The sequence below is a fragment of the Crinia signifera genome, chromosome 1 (assembly GCF_055691185.1).
Source record: "Crinia signifera chromosome 1, ASM5569118v1, whole genome shotgun sequence".
Taxonomy (NCBI): Eukaryota; Metazoa; Chordata; class Amphibia; order Anura; family Myobatrachidae; genus Crinia; species Crinia signifera.
The window spans coordinates 2,739,407-2,751,660 of NC_139217.1; the positions used below are offsets into that span (position 1 = coordinate 2,739,407).

A 12,254-nucleotide genomic window follows, 5' to 3' on the forward strand; every position below is an offset into this window, starting at 1 on the left:
GGGGGGACATGAGGTATGCAGGTGTGGTGTATGGGGGGACATGAGGTATGCAGGCTGTGGTGTATGGGGGGACATGAGGTATGCAGGCGTGGTGTATGGGGGGACATGAGGTATGCAGGCCGTGGTGTATTGGGGGACATGAGGTATGCAGGCGTGGTGTATGGGGGGACATGAGGTACGCAGGCGGGGTGTATGGGGGGGGCATGAGGTATGCAGGCATGGTGTATGGGGGGACATAAGCTATACAGTCATGGTGTATGGGGGGACATGAGGTATGCAGGCGTGGTGTATGGGGGGACATGAGGTATGCAGGCCATGGTGTATGGGGGGACATGAGGTATGGTGTATGGGGGGACATGAGGTATGCAGGCATGGTGTATGAGGGGGACATAAGGTATGCAGGCATGGTGTATGAGGGGGACATAAGGTATGCAGGCGTGGTGTATGGGGGGACATGAGCTATGAAGGCGTGGTGTATGGGGGGACATGAGGTATGCAGGTGTGGTGTATGGGGGGACATGAGGTATGCAGGCTGTGGTGTATGGGGGGACATGAGGTATGCAGGCGTGGTGTATGGGGGGACATGAGGTATGCAGGCCGTGGTGTATTGGGGGACATGAGGTATGCAGGCGTGGTGTATGGGGGGACATGAGGTATGCAGGCGGGGTGTATGGGGGGGACATGAGGTATGCAGGCATGGTGTATGGGGGGACATAAGCTATACAGTCATGGTGTATGGGGGGACATGAGGTATGCAGGCGTGGTGTATGGGGGGACATGAGGTATGCAGGCCATGGTGTATGGGGGGACATGAGGTATGGTGTATGGGGGGACATGAGGTATGCAGGCATGGTGTATGAGGGGGACATGAGCTATGAAGGCGTGGTGTATGGGGGGACATGAGGTATGCAGGTGTGGTGTATGGGGGGACATGAGGTATGCAGGCTGTGGTGTATGGGGGGACATGAGGTATGCAGGCGTGGTGTATGGGGGGACATGAGGTATGCAGGCCGTGGTGTATTGGGGGACATGAGGTATGCAGGCGTGGTGTATGGGGGGACATGAGGTATGCAGGCGGGGTGTATGGGGGGGACATGAGGTATGCAGGCATGGTGTATGGGGGGACATAAGCTATACAGTCATGGTGTATGGGGGGACATGAGGTATGCAGGCGTGGTGAATGGGGAGACATGAGGTATGCAGGCCATGGTGTATGGGGGGACATGAGGTATGGTGTATGGGGGGACATGAGGTATGCAGGCATGGTGTATGAGGGGGACATAAGGTATGCAGGCGTGGTGTATGGGGGGACATGAGCTATGAAGGCATGGTGTATGGGGGGGGGATATGTGCTATGCAGGCGTGGTGTATGGGGGAACATGAGCTATGCAGGCGTGGTGTATGGGGGTGCCCGTGAGACACTTGCGCGGTCCGTTCGCGGTAATGAGATGGGCGTGCACGTGAGACACTTGCGCGGTCCATTCGCGGTAATGGGATGGGCGTGCACGTGAGACACTTGCGCGGCCCATTCGCGGTAATGGGATGGGCGTGCACGTGAGACACTTGCGCGGCCCATTCGCGGTAATGGGATGGGCGTGCACGTGAGACACTTGCGCGGCCCATTCGCGGTAATGGGTTGGGCGTGCACGTGAGACACTTGCGCGGCCCATTCGCGGTAATGGGATGGGCGTGCACGTGAGACACTTGCGCGGCCCATTCACGGTAATGGGATGGGCGTGCACGTGAGACACTTGCGGGATCCATTCGCGGTAATGGGATGGGCGTGCACGTGAGACCCTTGCGCGGCCCGTTCGCGGTAATGGGATGGGCGTGCACGTGAGACCCTTGCGCGGCCCATTCGCGGTAATGGGATGGGCGTGCACGTGAGACCCTTGCGCGGCCCATTCGCGGTAATGGGATGGGCGTGCACGTGAGACCCTTGCGCGGCCCATTCGCGGTAATGGGATGGGCGTGCACGTGAGACCCTTGCGCGGCCCATTCGCGGTAATGGGATGGGCGTGCACGTGAGACCCTTGCGCGGCCCATTCGCGGTAATCGGATAGGCGTGCACGTGAGACACTTGCGCGGCCCATTCGCGGTAATGGGATGGGCGTGCACGTGAGACCCTTGCGCGGCCCATTCGCGGTAATCGGATAGGCGTGCACGTGAGACACTTGCGCGGCCCATTCGCGGTAATGGGATGGGCGTGCACGTGAGACCCTTGCGCGGCCTATTCGCGGTAATGGGATGGGCGTGCACGTGAGACACTTGCGCGGCCCCGTCTTGGTGAATGGTACGCCTGTGGGTTCAGTGAGCGCGGCACCATCAGTAACTATGCTTTGGCATCGTCTGAATATACTGTACTGTCCGCTAATACATTATAATCTGGTGTATAAATGAATGTTTTCCTATATGAGAACTTTACAGCAGCGGTTCTCAAACTGTGGTTCCTGACCCCAAAGTGGGTCCCGACCTTCTCAGCATGGGGTCGCGACGCCATGTTGCTGACCATCAGGCTGGTGACTTTTCTAATCTCAGTGATTCAAGGAGTCTGAAAAATCTGTTGAGTTGTCTGTTATTTTAGACTTCTCATCATTTTGTGCCTCCACAATGCTGCCATGTACAGTATGTACGGTCTGCTGACTACACATGTGATGTGATGACCTTCTGCAGTAACTTGCTGGGGTCCTGTCATTATTTTTATTCTCTGATGGGGTCCCAGATCAAAATTGTTTGAGGAACCCTGCTTTACAGCATCAATTACTAGTAATTATCACCAGCTGATCTTATACAAACTTTTTAAATCCCATAATTCCCCTGTGTACTCGGGAATGATTCTTCACAATGACACCATTGGCCACATCAGTTATAAAATGTAACCAGTGTAACCAGTTCCTGTTGTCGTCACATTACAAAACCCAGTGTCCCAAAATCACATCTGTAATCCAAGCTGATGTTGTGCTTAATATAATGTTTCCTCAAATAACATGCACCCCCCCCCTCCCCCCACCCCACACACCCTCGCTCGCTGTCTGAGGTGTCAGGATGGCTGCAAGTCTGTGGTACAGAAACAGTAATCTATGCAAAGGCCTTTCCTTAAACACGGTCTCCTACACCAGTGGTTCCCAACCTCAGTCCTGAAGTACCCCTAACTGTTCACATTTCCCAGATCACCCCGCAGGTGCACAGGTGTACTCATTCCCAGGTCACCCAGCTGGCGCACAGGTGTACTCATTCCCAGATCACCCCGCAGGTGCACATGTGTACTCATTCCCAGATCACCCCTCAGGTGCACAGGTGTACTCATTCCCAGATCACCCCACAGGCGCACAGGTGTACTCATTCCCAGATCACCTCGCAGGCGCACAGGTGTACTCATTCCCAGATCACCTCGCAGGCGCACAGGTGTACTCATTCCCAAATCACCCTGCAGGTGCACATGTGTACTCATTCCCAGATCACCCCTCAGGTGCACAGGTGTATTCATTCCCAGATCACCCCACAGGCGCACAGGTGTACTCATTCCCAGATCACCCCTCAGGTGCACAGGTGTACTCATTCCCAGATCACCCCGCAGGCGCACAGGTGTACTCATTCCCAGATCACCCAGCTGGCGCACAGGTGTACTCATTCCCAGATCACCCCGCAGGCGCACATGTGTACTCATTCCCAGATCACCCCGCAGGCGCACATGTGTACTCATTCCCAGATCACCCCGCAGGCGCACAGGTGTACTCATTCCCAGATCACTACACAGGCGCACAGGTGTACTCATTCCCAGGTCACCCACAGGTGCACAGGTGTACTCATTCCCAGATCACCCCGCAGGCGCACAGGTGTACTCATTCCCAGATCACCCCGCAGGCGCACAAGTGTACTCATTCCCAGATCACTACGCAGGCGCACAGGTGTACTCATTCCCAGATCAACCCTCAGATGCACAGGTGTACTCATTCCCAGATCACCCCGCAGGCACACAGGTGTACTCATTCCCAGATCACCCCGCAGGCGCACAGTTGTACTCATTCCCAGATCACCCCGCAGGCGCACAGGTGTACTCATTCCCAGATCACCCTGCAGGTGCACAGGTGTACTCATTACTCACTGACACATTACCCAGGTCACCCCACAGGTGCACAGGTGTACTCATTCCCAGATCACCCCGCAGGTGCACAGGTGTACTCATTCCCAGGTCACCCCCGCAGGTGCACAGGTGTACTCATTCCCAGGTCACCCCACAGGTGCACAAGTGTACTCATTCCCAGATTACCCGCAGGCGCACAGGTGTACTCATTCCCAGATCACCCCGCAGGTGCACAGGTGTACTCATTACTCACTGACACATTACCCAGGTCACCCCCGCAGGTGCACAGGTGTACTCATTACTCACTGACACATTACCCAGGTCACTCCGCAGGTGCACAGGTGTACTCATTTCCAGGTCACCCCGCAGGTGCACAGGTGTACTCATTCCCAGATCACCCCGCAGGCGCACAGGTGTACTCATTCCCAGATCACCCCGCAGGTGCTCAGGTGTACTCATTCCCAGATCACCCCGCAGGCGCACAGGTGTACTCATTCCCAGATCACCCCGCAGGCGCACAGGTGTACTCATTCCCAGATCACCCCGCAGGCGCACAGGTGTACTCATTCCCAGATCACTACACAGGCGCACAGGTGTACTCATTCCCAGGTCACCCGCAGGTGCACAGGTGTACTCATTACCAGGTCACCCGCAGGTGCACAGGTGTACTCATTCCCAGATCACCCCGCAGGCGCACAGGTGTACTCATTCCCAGATCACCCCGCAGGCGCACAGGTGTACTCATTCCCAGATCACTACGCAGGCGCACAGGTGTACTCATTCCCAGATCACCCCGCAGGCGCACAGGTGTACTCATTCCCAGATCACTACACAGGCGCACAGGTGTACTCATTCCCAGGTCACCCACAGGTGCACAGGTGTACTCATTCCCAGATCACCCCGCAGGCGCACAGGTGTACTCATTCCCAGATCACCCAGCTGGCGCACAGGTGTACTCATTCCCAGATCACCCCGCAGGTGCACATGTGTACTCATTCCCAGATCACCCCTCAGGTGCACAGGTGTACTCATTCCCAGATCACCCCACAGGCGCACAGGTGTACTCATTCCCAGATCACCTCGCAGGCGCACAGGTGTACTCATTCCCAGATCACCTCGCAGGCGCACAGGTGTACTCATTCCCAAATCACCCTGCAGGTGCACATGTGTACTCATTCCCAGATCACCCCTCAGGTGCACAGGTGTATTCATTCCCAGATCACCCCACAGGCGCACAGGTGTACTCATTCCCAGATCACCCCTCAGGTGCACAGGTGTACTCATTCCCAGATCACCCCGCAGGCGCACAGGTGTACTCATTCCCAGATCACCCAGCTGGCGCACAGGTGTACTCATTCCCAGATCACCCCGCAGGTGCACATGTGTACTCATTCCCAGATCACCCCGCAGGCGCACATGTGTACTCATTCCCAGATCACCCCGCAGGCGCACAGGTGTACTCATTCCCAGATCACTACACAGGCGCACAGGTGTACTCATTCCCAGGTCACCCACAGGTGCACAGGTGTACTCATTCCCAGATCACCCCGCAGGCGCACAGGTGTACTCATTCCCAGATCACCCCGCAGGCGCACAAGTGTACTCATTCCCAGATCACTACGCAGGCGCACAGGTGTACTCATTCCCAGATCAACCCTCAGATGCACAGGTGTACTCATTCCCAGATCACCCCGCAGGCACACAGGTGTACTCATTCCCAGATCACCCCGCAGGCGCACAGTTGTACTCATTCCCAGATCACCCCGCAGGCGCACAGGTGTACTCATTCCCAGATCACCCTGCAGGTGCACAGGTGTACTCATTACTCACTGACACATTACCCAGGTCACCCCACAGGTGCACAGGTGTACTCATTCCCAGATCACCCCGCAGGTGCACAGGTGTATTCATTCCCAGATCACCCCACAGGCGCACAGGTGTACTCATTCCCAGATCAACCCTCAGATGCACAGGTGTACTCATTCCCAGATCACCCCGCAGGCGCACAGGTGTACTCATTCCCAGATCACCCCGCAGGCGCACAGGTGTACTCATTCCCAGATCACCCTGCAGGTGCACAGGTGTACTCATTACTCACTGACACATTACCCAGGTCACCCCGCAGGTGCACAGGTGTACTCATTACTCACTGACACATTACCCAGGTCACCCCGCAGGTGCACAGGTGTACTCATTTCCAGGTCACCCCGCCGGTGCACAGGTGTACTCATTCCCAGATCACCCAGCAGCTGCACAGGTGTACTCATTACTCACTGACACATTACCCAGGTCACCCCGCAGGTGCACAGGTGTACTCATTACTCACTGACACATTACCCAGGTCACCCCGCAGGTGCACAGGTGTACTCATTTCCAGGTCACCCCGCAGGTGCACAGGTGTACTCATTCCCAGATCACCCCGCAGGCGCACAGGTGTACTCATTCCCAGATCACCCCGCAGGTGCTCAGGTGTACTCATTCCCAGATCACCCCGCAGGCGCACAGGTGTACTCATTCCCAGATCACCCCGCAGGCGCACAGGTGTACTCATTCCCAGATCACCCCGCAGGCGCACAGGTGTACTCATTCCCAGATCACTACACAGGCGCACAGGTGTACTTATTCCCAGGTCACCCGCAGGTGCACAGGTGTACTCATTCCCAGGTCACCCGCAGGTGCACAGGTGTACTCATTCCCAGATCACCCCGCAGGCGCACAGGTGTACTCATTCCCAGATCACCCCGCAGGCGCACAGGTGTACTCATTCCCAGATCACTACGCAGGCGCACAGGTGTACTCATTCCCAGATCACCCCTCAGGCGCACAGGTGTACTCATTCCCAGATCACCCCGCAGGCGCACAGGTGTACTCATTCCCAGATCACTACACAGGCGCACAGGTGTACTCATTCCCAGGTCACCCACAGGTGCACAGGTGTACTCATTCCCAGATCACCCCGCAGGCGCACAGGTGTACTCATTCCCAGATCACCCCGCAGGCGCACAGGTGTACTCATTCCCAGATCACCCCGCAGGCGCACAAGTGTACTCATTCCCAGATCACTACGCAGGCGCACAGGTGTACTCATTCCCAGATCACCCCGCAGGCGCACAGGTGTACTCATTCCCAGATCACCCCGCAGGCGCACAGGTGTACTCATTCCCAGATCACCCCGCAGGCGCACAGGTGTACTCATTACTCACTGACACATTACCCAGGTCACCCCGCAGGTGCACAGGTGTACTCATTCCCAGATCACCCGCAGGCGCACAGGTGTACTCATTCCAAGATCACCTCGCAGGCGCACAGGTGTACTCATTACTCACTGACACATTACCCAGGTCACCCCGCAGGCGCACAGGTGTACTCATTCCCAGATCACCCCGCAGGTGCACAGGTGTACTCATTCCCAGATCACCCGCAGGCGCACAGGTGTACTCATTCCCAGGTCACCCTGCAGGCGCACAGGTGTACTCATTCCCAGATCACCCCGCAGGCGCACAGGTGTACTCATTCCCAGATCACCCCGCAGATGCACAGGTGTACTCATTTCCAGGTCACCCCGCAGGTGCTCAGGTTTACTCATACCCAGATCACCCCGCAGGCGCACAGGTGTACTCATTCCCAGATCACCCCGCAGGTGCACAAGTGTACTCATTCCCAGATCACCCCGCAGGCGCACAGGTGTACTCATTCCCAGATCACCCCGCAGGTGCACAAGTGTACTCATTCCCAGATCACCCCGCAGGTGCACAAGTGTACTCATTCCCAGATCACCCCGCAGGCGCACAGGTGTACTCATTCCCAGATCACCCCGCAGGCGCACAGGTGTACTCATTACTCACTGACACATTACCCAGGTCACCCCGCAGGTGCACAGGTGTACTCATTCCCAGATCACCCCGCAGGTGCACAAGTGTACTTATTCCCAGATCACCCCGCAGGCGCACAGGTGTACTCATTCCCAGATCACCCCGCAGGCGCACAGGTGTACTCATTACTCACTGACACATTACCCAGGTCACCCCGCAGGTGCACAGGTGTGCTCATTCCCAGATCACCCCGCAGGTGCACAAGTGTACTCATTCCCAGATCACCCCGCAGGCGCACAGGTGTACTCATTCCCAGATCACCCCGCAGGTGCACAAGTGTACTCATTCCCAGATCACCCCGCAGGTGCACAAGTGTACTCATTCCCAAATCACCCCGCAGGCGCACAGGTGTACTCATTCCCAGATCACCCTGCAGGCGCACAGGTGTACTCATTCCCAGATCACCCCGCAGGTGCACAGGTGTACTCATTATTCATTATTTCACTTGTGATTCTGTGTGCAGACCAGGTGCGCTGTGGGGGGTACTTGAGGACCGAGGTTGGGAACCATTGACCTACCCCCTCCCCGTGTGTTCTATCCCCTACACAGAGGTAGTGCTTCGGCAGTATGCGGTATCTAGCTGGCATCCATGCTACAAAGGTATGTACTCAGCACTGCCAGGCCTCAATGATGGCACAGCGCTAGCATATGGGTACACAGAAGGATACTCATCATTTATATTCAGTTTAGGATGTGTCCAGCATATTACATGTTAATGCTGCCAACTGCAATCCCACTGGGCATAGGCGCCAATTCCCTGGTGCCCCCAGGCCCGAGCACCCACAGCCGGAGAGGTGCATTGTGGGTCCGGCGTACGTAATGCAGCATGACTACACACAGTGCTGCGGACAATCAGCACACAAGCCAGCATTGCGGGGAGGGAAGGAAGGAGTCCCCCTCTGTGACACCTGGACATCCCCTCTCACATGCCGATCCTGGCTGCTACCATGCTGCCTCCCTCCGTGCTGCACACTGCCCCCGGTGCTGCCCGGCTGTTATCGTTCTCTGCTCCTCCTCCTCCTCATGGGGCCAAATACAGCGATATCCAAAATCTGGGCACATAGAGGCTCCCTAGAGAAAGAGTGTGTCCCCTCCAGGATAACAGTTACTCCCCCCCCCCCCCCCCGTCATACCACATACTGTAGCCATGGTTACCTCAGTGGGACTCATGTGAGTATTAATACGAAATCATTTTGGTGGCATCGATTACTTTCAATGCATTTCATGGTGTGTATTGTTACATTGTGCCATAACGTAAAAAAAGTGTGACTCTGCTGCTGTAATATGTAAAAAGCGCGACTCTGCTGCTGTAAGGTGTAAAAAGGGGGACTCTGCTGCTGTAATGTGTAAAAAGTGTGACTCTGCTGCTGTAATATGTAAAAAGCGGGACTCTGCTGCTGTAAGGTGTAAAAAGTGTGACTCTGCTGCTGTAATATGTAAAAAGCGGGACTCTGCTGCTGTAAGGTGTAAAAAGTGTGACTCTGCTGGTGTATTGTGTAAAAAGTGTGACTCAGCTTCTGTAATGTGAAAAAAGCGGGACTCTGCTGCTGTAATGTGTAAAAAGCGGGACTCTGCTGCCGTAACGTGTAAAAAGCGGGACTCTGCTGCTGTAATGTCTAAAAAGGAAGACTCAGCTTCCGTAATGTGTAAAAAGCGTGACTCTGCTGCTGTAATGTATAAGAATGTAGACTCTGCTGCTGTAATGTATAAGAATGTAGACTCTGCTGCTGTAATGTGTAAAAAGTGGGACTCTGCTGCTGTAATGTGTAAAAAGGGAGACTCAGCTTCCGTAATGTGTAAAAAGTGGGACTATGCTGCTGTAATGTGTAAAAAGCGGGACTCTGCTGCTGTAATGTGTAAAAAGGGAGACTCAGCTTCTGTAATGTGTAAAAAGATGATTCTCAGGCAGATTTTGCCTTTGTGATGTATCATGATCCAGCAATAGTCCACCGCATAATGGAACTCCATGAGCCTTTGTATGAACTTACTAGATCCCTGGCTAGAGCATTAACTACATAACGAACTAGATCACTGGCTACAGCATTACCTACATAACGCACTAGATCCCTGGCTAGAGCATTAACTACATAACGCACTAGATCACTGGCTAGAGCATTAACTACATAACGAACTAGATCACTGGCTACAGCATTACCTACATAACGCACTAGATCCCTGGCTAGAGCATTAACTACATAACGCACTAGATCACTGGCTAGAGCATTAACTACATAACGCACTAGATCCCTGGCTAGAGCATTAACTACATAACGCACTAGATCACTGGCTAGAGCATTAACTACATAACGCACTAGATCACTGGCTAGAGCATTAACTACATAACGCACTAGATCACTGGCTAGAGCATTAACTACATAACGCACTAGATCACTGGCTAGAGCATTAACTACATAACGCACTAGATCACTGGCTACAGCATTAACTACATAACGCACTAGATCACTGGCTAGAGCATTAACTACATAACGCACTAGATCACTGGCTACAGCATTAACTACATAACGCACTAGATCACTGGCTAGAGCATTAACTGCATAACGCACTAGATCACTGGCTAGAGCATTGACTACATAACGCACTAGATCATCGGCTAGAGCATTAACAACATAACGCACTAGATCACCGGCTAGAGCATTAACTACATAACGCACTAGATCACTGGCTACAGCATTAACTACATAACGCACTAGATCACTGGCTAGAGCATTAACTGCATAACGCACTAGATCACTGGCTAGAGCATTGACTACATAACGCACTAGATCATCGGCTAGAGCATTAACTACATAACGCACTAGATCATCGGCTAGAGCATTAACTACATAACGCACTAGATCACTGGCTAGAGCATTGACTACATAACGCACTAGATCATCGGCTAGAGCATTGACTACATAACGCACTAGATCACTGGCTAGAGCATTGACTACATAACGCACTAGATCACTGGCTAGAGCATTGACTACATAACGCACTAGATCACTGGCTACAGCATTAACTACATAACGCACTAGATCACTGGCTACAGCATTGACTACATAACGCACTAGATCCCTGGCTGGAGCATTGACTACATTACGCACTAGATCCCTGGCTGGAGCATTGACTACATTACGCACTAGATCACTGGCTAGAACATTGACTACATAACGCACTAGATCCCTGGCTGGAGCATTGACTACATTACGCACTAGATCCCTGGCTGGAGCATTGACTACATAACGCACTAGATCACTGGCTACAGCATTAACTACATAACGCACTAGATCACTGGCTAGAGCATTGACTACATAACGCACTAAATCACTGGCTAGAGCATTGACTACATAACGCACTAGATCCCTGGCTAGAGCATTGACTACATAACGCACTAGATCCCTGGCTAGAGCATTGACTACATAACGCACTAGATCACTGGCTAGAGCATTGACTACATAACGCACTAGATCACTGGCTAGAGCATTGACTACATAAAGCACTAGATCACTGGCTAGAGCATTGACTACATAACGCACTAGATCACTGGCTAGAGCATTGACTACATAACGCACTAGATCCCTGGCTAGAGCATTGACTACATAACGCACTAGATCCCTGGCTAGAGCATTGACTACATAACGCACTAGATCACTGGCTAGAGCATTGACTACATAACGCACTAGATCACTGGCTAGAGCATTGACTACATAACGCACTAGATCACTGGCTAGAGCATTGACTACATAACGCACTAGATCACCGGCTAGAGCATTGACTACATAACGCACTAGATCACCGGCTAGAGCATTGACTACATAACGCACTAGATCACCGGCTAGAGCATTGACTACATAACGCACTAGATCACCGGCTAGTGCATTGACTACATAACGCACTAGATCCCTGGCTAGAGCATTGACTACATAACGCACTAGATCCCTGGCTAGAGCATTGACTACATAACGCACTAGATCACTGGCTAGAGCATTGACTACATAACGCACTAGATCACTGGCTAGAGCATTGACTACATAACGCACTAGATCACTGGCTAGAGCATTAACTACATAACGCACTAGATCCCTGGCTAGAGCATTGACTACATAACGCACTAGATCACTGGCTAGAGCATTGACTACATAACACACTAGATCCCTGGCTAGTGCATTGACTACATAACGCACTAGATCCCTGGCTAGTGCATTGACTACATAACGCACTAGATCCCTGGCTAGAGCATTGACTACATAACGCACTAGATCCCTGGCTAGAGCATTGACTACATAACGCACTAGATC

The 12,254-nt window shown here is 53.3% G+C and overlaps 1 protein-coding gene across 7 annotated transcripts in view; it reads left to right on the forward strand.

The window, feature by feature from the left end:
- DCTN1 (dynactin subunit 1) overlaps positions 1-12,254 on the forward strand; it is a 260,744-nt gene that overhangs the window by 1,074 nt on the left and 247,416 nt on the right. The window lies entirely within an intron of this gene.